This window comes from Penaeus monodon, chromosome 8 (genome assembly GCF_015228065.2).
Source record: "Penaeus monodon isolate SGIC_2016 chromosome 8, NSTDA_Pmon_1, whole genome shotgun sequence".
NCBI lineage: Eukaryota > Metazoa > Arthropoda > Malacostraca > Decapoda > Penaeidae > Penaeus > Penaeus monodon.
In genome coordinates this window covers 40,894,166-40,901,366 of record NC_051393.1, presented here as the reverse complement: position 1 = coordinate 40,901,366, position 7,201 = coordinate 40,894,166, and positions in this window count along the sequence as shown.

Sequence of the window (7,201 nt, the reverse complement as noted above, 5' to 3'; positions counted from 1 at the left end):
ATCGAGGACCATTTTACTTTATCTTTGAATCACTGAAAATGATTTTTCACTTTAATTAAGGTTAAGGAAAGAAAGGGTGAAATTTCTGATCAAATTTTGCCCAAACTCAATGGAAGGAATCCTTTATACTAAAAAAACTCAACAATCTTATTTTTTCTTATTAAGAACTTTAAAGGTAAAAAAGAAAGGCTTGATGGCGACCCTGAAACATCCTTTGTCCCTATTAGGGGGTTTTGTTAGTTTTGCAACCTGTGATAAAAGGTTTTATCAAACTCTGTTACTATAAGTTACATGAAATTTGTTTATTAAAGCTATCTCGCATGCATTGTCACTAAGAAGTAAGATTGTAAATAATTTCTTTCGAACGCTGCAAGGTATGTCAGCATTAACTCTCCTGTGTCCTGTTTTCACACTGATCTAAAAAAAAAAAAAAAAAAAAAAAAACTGGATCGATTGTTTTCGCGGTAAGGTTTATGAAGCCAATTGGCTCTTAGTGGGCGCCATGACACTGAGACCCAATGCGCGGGAAAGTTAAAGGTAAACATACCAAACTCATTAACACTATATGGTGGTAATGATTCAAATACCAATAATGTTTGGCACACGATTTTCTTATGAACTTTGTGCGAAGATGTACTCGTACCAAAAGTTCTTTGAAAATTTTAATCCCCAGAGTATCAAACGTTGAATAAGATTGTTCTGCTTTTTGGCACCGAATGAAGTTCAAAATCGCCTTAGGCCGCCTTCACCTTGATAAATTATTTTCAAGTTAAACGAACAAAGTCAAATCCGCAAACGGATTGCTGACGGACTAGTCTAGAAATATCTCTAGTTTATCATTTTTGTTAGAAAATAACTGAAAACTGCTTTCTGGATAGAAACTCACCTTAATTCATGCAAAGCAGAGACTTCATTGGGAAATCTACAGCAATTTTCCACTGCGCCCCAAGTCATCCACTGATTGTTTGGGTCTCACTGTCATGGCGCCGGAGTTTTCAATAGTGCTTCACAACAAAGCACTGGTTGCTCGATCCAGTCTTTTTTTTAGATCAGTGTGTTTTCAGTACGTTATGGGCCGTGATTTGTCGACTTACTTGGATTCTCTAGATGGAGAGCTACATAATTGGTTGGATATTTGTTCGAATTCTTTTTATCATTAATATCATTTATCCCTTCGCCCGTTAGGTTCAGGTGAAGCAAGTACAGCTTTTAGAAACTAAAACTTTAATTTACTAAGCGTTGAATATGTATGCTGGCAATTTTTCGGTCGGGTGATAAGTAAGTCACACAGCTCACAAAAGACTTTCCAAGGACTGGAGTTGATTTAGAGGTTGTACAATATCAAATACTGAAAAAGAAAAGCTAGAAGAGTTAGTCCTGTAATCTTTGCTTTCACTTTTAGGTAGTGTTTTTAACACGAGAACCCAATCTTGAAACCACTTCCGTACTCACTGCCTTGGAAAGAAAGAAAAAAAAAACACTTTCACTGTTCTAAAAACCTATAATCAAATATCAATCGTAAGAACTCGGACGGACGTATGTAAATGCTAAGAAAGAAGTGTGCGCACGGTTGCCACGTGTATGTATAGGCCGTGCATCTAACTAAAGGCAAACCGTCCCATTGCCATTAGCCCATTATCGTTCATTACTCCGTGTATCCATCACGAACTCCTTTTTCCCTCGTTATGCCTCGAATAGCTAGTGATTAGAGAGGCCGATGGTCATGATTTTGTGTAATGCTCTGTAATGAAATGGTACAGCAAGATTCTTTCTTGAGCTAATGTGGACGCTGTGGTCTCTGGAGTCTAGAATACTATTTCGGGAATGGAAGAGAGAGAGAGAGAGAGAGAGAGAGAGAGAGAGAGAGAGAGAGAGAGAGAGAGAGAGAGAGAGAGAGAGAAGAGAGAGAGAGAGAGAGAGAGAGAGAGAGAGAGAGAGAGAGAGATAGTGAGAAGAGAGAGAGAGAGAGAGAGAGAGAGAGAGAGAGAGAGAGAGAGAATTATCATGAGAGGAATCTATGCTTGTATATATATTTTTTCCTGTTTATTCCCGACTATTACTTTTTATAGATACTGATTAGTTTTGAAGAAGCAAATCCCGACATGGATCAAACAGAGGGTGTTTATGTCATGAGTTTGCTTGAAGTGTTATGCGACGTAACAACAGGATGGAGGGTGGTAAGTTCGTGGGAATGAGAGTGAGAGAGAGAGAGAGAGAGAAGGAGAAGAAGAAGAGGAAGAGAGAGAGAGAGAGAGAGAGAGAGAGAGAGAGAGAGAGAGAGAGAGAGAGAGAGAGAGAGAGAGAGAGAGAGAGAGAGAGAAAGAAAGAGAGAGAGAAAGAGAGAGAGAGAGAGAGAGACAGACAGACAGACAGACAGAGACAGACAGACAGACAGAGACAGACAGACACACACACACACGCACACACACACATAGAGTAAGAACGAGCAAAACACTGACGCCTAGAAAGTATGCCTAGAAGTCCTTTACATCTTTAATCTCGAATAAAAAAAATATATGGCTGATGCGACGAACAAAATATTACTTACATAAAAAAAGGTATGGATAAGGATGAATATCAGAGCAAGAAATGTATTTGACCGGTTTCGATTATATCTTCGGCGAAAATATAATCGAAACCAGCCATATATATATATACATATATATATATATATATATATATATATATATATATAATATATTATATATATATACATATATATATATATATATATATATATATATATATATATATATATATATATCTTGCTCTTTGGAGATGTTCATTCTGATTCATACCTTTTCCACATTTGTCTCAATGGGCGCAGTTCATATGAATATTTTTAGCGGTACAAAGGGAAATAAGAGGAGACACCTACCATGCCCAAAGTGTCTTGCTGAAAAAATCAAGAATGTTTTTTTTTTACATAAAACTGCAAGGTTTTCGGGACTTTTGGTGTGTGTGTGTGTGTGTGTGTGTGTGTGTGTGTGTGTGTGTGTGTGTGTGTGTGTGTGTGTGTGTGTGTGTGTGTTCGTGTGTGTGTGTGTGTGTGTGTGTGTGTGTGTGTGTGTGTGTGTGTGTGTGTGTGTGTGTGTGTGTGTGTGTGTGTGTGTGTGTGTTGTGACAATTATGTAAACTAGTTTAAGTTAGGCAGATGGATTCCCGTTTACCTTGGCAGGTGGTGATGATTGCTCTTGGTGGCTGGCTCGATATGGTTTTCTCACTTAAGTGTGAGAAATAGAATATGTATAAGTGTATTTCATGTGGACAATGTCTTATATTTCATTCAGAAATATAAATAATGTTGTTCATGTGCAAATCGACTGGAATATTGTTTCGTGGACACGACAGAATTGACCTGGATTCTGTGGCGTTCAGACAACTGGCAAACCTCCTTATTTCACACATATATTGCGTTGCTCCTCGGAAGTATTTTTGTCTTGTTTCGTTTTATATCCTTTATTTGTTAACACAGTTCCTCTAATTGTAATATATCTTGTATATAATAAAGGATGATGATTATTAAGCATACTTTAGCACCTCAGATCATCCTTATCCAAATGCAGTTTATGAATTTAAATGAAAAGCATACTCGGTATGCTGAATAAACAAGACATTTAAATAAGTAAACTAAACAAATAAATAAACACCGAGTACAATGAACGAATGAATGAATGGGAATAGCGAAAGACTTAAACTATTGTCAAACAAGCGCAGGTGTAGTTCGATGATTTTTCCCTCCATCGCCTTTAAATTCCCACGAAAGGAAAACAATATTACGTTGGATATTTAATTCTGTATGAACCCTGTTTTCTTCTGTTCTTGGTATGATTATATGGCATAACAATATACATATATATGTGTATGTGTGTATGCGCGCGCGCGCGTGTGTGTGTGTGTGTGTGTGTTTGTGTGTGTATGTGAGTGTGTGTGCGTGTGTGCGTGCGTGCGTGTGTGTGTGTGTGTGTGTGTGTGTGTGTGTGTGTGTGTGTGTGTGTGTGTGTGTGTGTGTGTGTGTGTGTGTGTGTGTGTGTGTGTGTGTGTGTGGTGTGTGCTCACTTCCTGGGCACCTCTGCCATGCCTGTCCTCTGTACAGTTTCCAAATCCCCAGTTATAAACCGTAGACTCTGCGACAACTTTTACAGAGCACCAAAAGAAATGAACCAATGCCTTCCAAGTGGTGACACGTTTTCCCCACTCTAATGCACTGGTGGCAGACAAAGTGGAAATAGCTTCCTCCTCTCTGACCTTCCTATGTCCTGGACATTGAGGATTTCTGGCTCCTGGTATCAGCGCTCCAACCCGCATCGCTGGACAAGGTATATTGATATGGGTACTATGGCCAAGGAGGTCGACCACATCCTTATTAGCACTTGCTGCAAGATCCTCCAGAACTGCAGGGTTACTGGAGTGCCGAGTTCTGCGGTACTGACCATAGACTGGTTGTGATTACCTGTCGGATCCACTTCATAAGCCCCGAACTTTCTAGTGTCCAAAACAGTGTGTCATCACTCGAAGACCTGATAGTCCCTGTAAATCTGTTGGATTCCTTCAAGTGCAAGTCCACTGGAGAACACCCAAAGTCAAGGCAGATGTTCATCTTGCTGGAGACACTTGAGGTCACAGTTGCATGTCGCATGGCCTGACTGAATGGTAATCAGGATTTGCACCATTCTTTGGTGCCTAAAGGCTAGGACACTGCTGAGAAGGGACAAGGAACAATACATCAGGAACCTTGCTATGGAGGACATTTCCTAATGTATGAACTTCCAACCATGGCGGAAGGATGGGAAAACTGCAGGCATATGCGGTATCTTTGCCGGACTATTGTCTGGTAGTGGACCCATGCCGTGCTGACTGCCATCTAGCAGTCCAGTGCCATTCCCCTGGACCTGCTGGGTGGTCAGCCCTCTCTGAAAGGGGAAAAGGGATCCATGGGACTGCAGTAATTCCTGTGGCATCGCACTGTTCAGCTTACCAAAAGGTTTTCGCTCACGAGACGGGTCTGTGACCATCTACCAAGTCATCAAGACCAGAGCAATCTGGATTCATTTGGGGATTCACACAATAGACTGTATCCTAGAACTTAGAGTCATTGTGGGCGCAAGCCCGCATCTACCTCAAAAAAGCAGTTGACTCAGTGCATCGGGAGTCGCAATGAGAGATTCTGAGACATGGGGGACTCTGACAAAGATTACTGAATTCATAAGGAGCCCATAACTAGTACTAGAAGTGCTGTAAGGAGTAATTGGATAATGGGCAAAGCTACTATCCAGAGTCTTTCTAGAGGAACACTAAACAATGTCAAAGTCACCGATCCTGTGACTTGTGAAACCCTTGAGATTTGAGGTTTCCTGGAGCAAGAGCCAGGCTTCCAGGGGCTTATTAGGAGAACCTGTTCAGTCGATACATTGCATTAAGAATGTTGAAGTGACAGGGACCTTTACATACCATGGCAGAGTAGTTCATGACTTTGGGCTGTCAGACTGGGAAGTCAGTAAATGGTTTGATCTGGCGGCAGGAGCCACGAACTCAGTCAACAGGAGTATTTGGAGATGCCGGTATCTGTACAGAAGGACCAAACTACGTATCTTCATGGTCTTGCTACCTCCAGTTATGCTTTATGGAAGTGAAACCTGGACAATATCTAGTGCCTTGGAGTCACATCTTTTGCAACAGGTCCTTGCTCCGGATCATGGGGTACAGTTGTGTCCAACTACGTGAAACCGGCATAGTCCAGCACTGCCACTCAGGCTATTCCAGCTCCTAACTCGTTTCCCTGTGGATAACCCTGCCCTTCAGGTTGTCACTACATGAAACAATCCTGGGTGGAGGACGCCGTAGGACTGACCAGACCTGACAGTCAGAAGCCCTGCCTGGCGGCTCGCTATGAGGGAACCTCGTGGCTAGAAGCAAAGGTTGGATGCAAGTATGCCCCGTCAGCGTTAGCCTTATTAATTGATATATATCTATATATCCATCTATCTATCTATCTATCTATCTATATATATATGTATATATATGTATATATATATATATATATATATATATATATATATATATATATATATAAAATGTACATACCTGTATAATTATATACATTTATATAAATGTAAGTACATATATAGATGAGTGTGTGTGTGTGTGTGTGTGTGTGTGTGTGTGTGTGTGTGTGTGTGTGGTGTGTGTGTGTGTGTGTGTGTGTGTGTGTGTGTGTGTGTGTGTGTGTGTGCGTGTGTGTCTGTTTACAAGTTTGCGTCTCCTTTTTGCTTTAATGAATCGCTTCTTCTTTCTTTCGAACACCTGCCTCCTTGAAAAATAGTTTGCCATTAAAACTAAACTGATTTGCTTGATCCTGCAAATTTGCTATCAATTTCTTGGTATTTGTATTTCCATTAGAACTTTGCTTTGTGCAGCTGTAGGGAACTTTTTAACATCAGTTTTTTTCTTTTATTTTTCGAGATTAATCGAACGACCGTCACGATAAATATTTTATCTCTGAAATGTCGAAATCTAGAGTATCTTGTTATCATTATTTATGCTGCGTCATATATATATATATATATATATATATATATATATATATATATATATATGTGTGTGTGTGTGTGTGTGTGTGTGTGTGTGTGTGTGTGTGTGTGTGTTGTGTGTGTTTATATATATATATATATATATATATATATATATATATATATATATATATATATATCATCATTTTAACGGTAGGTTCATGTCTGAGCCGCCGTGGTCACAGCATGATACTCAATTGCAGTTTTCACGTTGTGATGCTCTTGGAGTGAGTACGTGGTAGGGTCCCCAGTTCCTTTCCACGGAGAGTGCCGGTGTTACCTTTTTAGGTAATCATTCTCTCTTATTTTATCCGGGCTTGGAACCAGCACTGACTTGAGCTGGCTTAGCCACCCAGTGGCTAGGCAGGCAATCGAGGTGAAGTTCCTTGCCCAAGGGAAACAACGCGGCGGTCGGTGACTCGAACCCTCGAAGTCAGATTGCCGTCGTGACAGTCTTGAGTCCGACGCTCTAACCATTCGACCACCGCGGCCTTGACGGTCATGTGCTTCCATGATTTTTCTTGGCAATTTAGAGCGGTGGTTTGCCATTGCTTTCCGCCCGGTGTTTTTTTTTTTTTTTTTTTTTTTTTTTTTTTTTTCCGAGTCACCATCTCTATTTACCCGGCACTGAC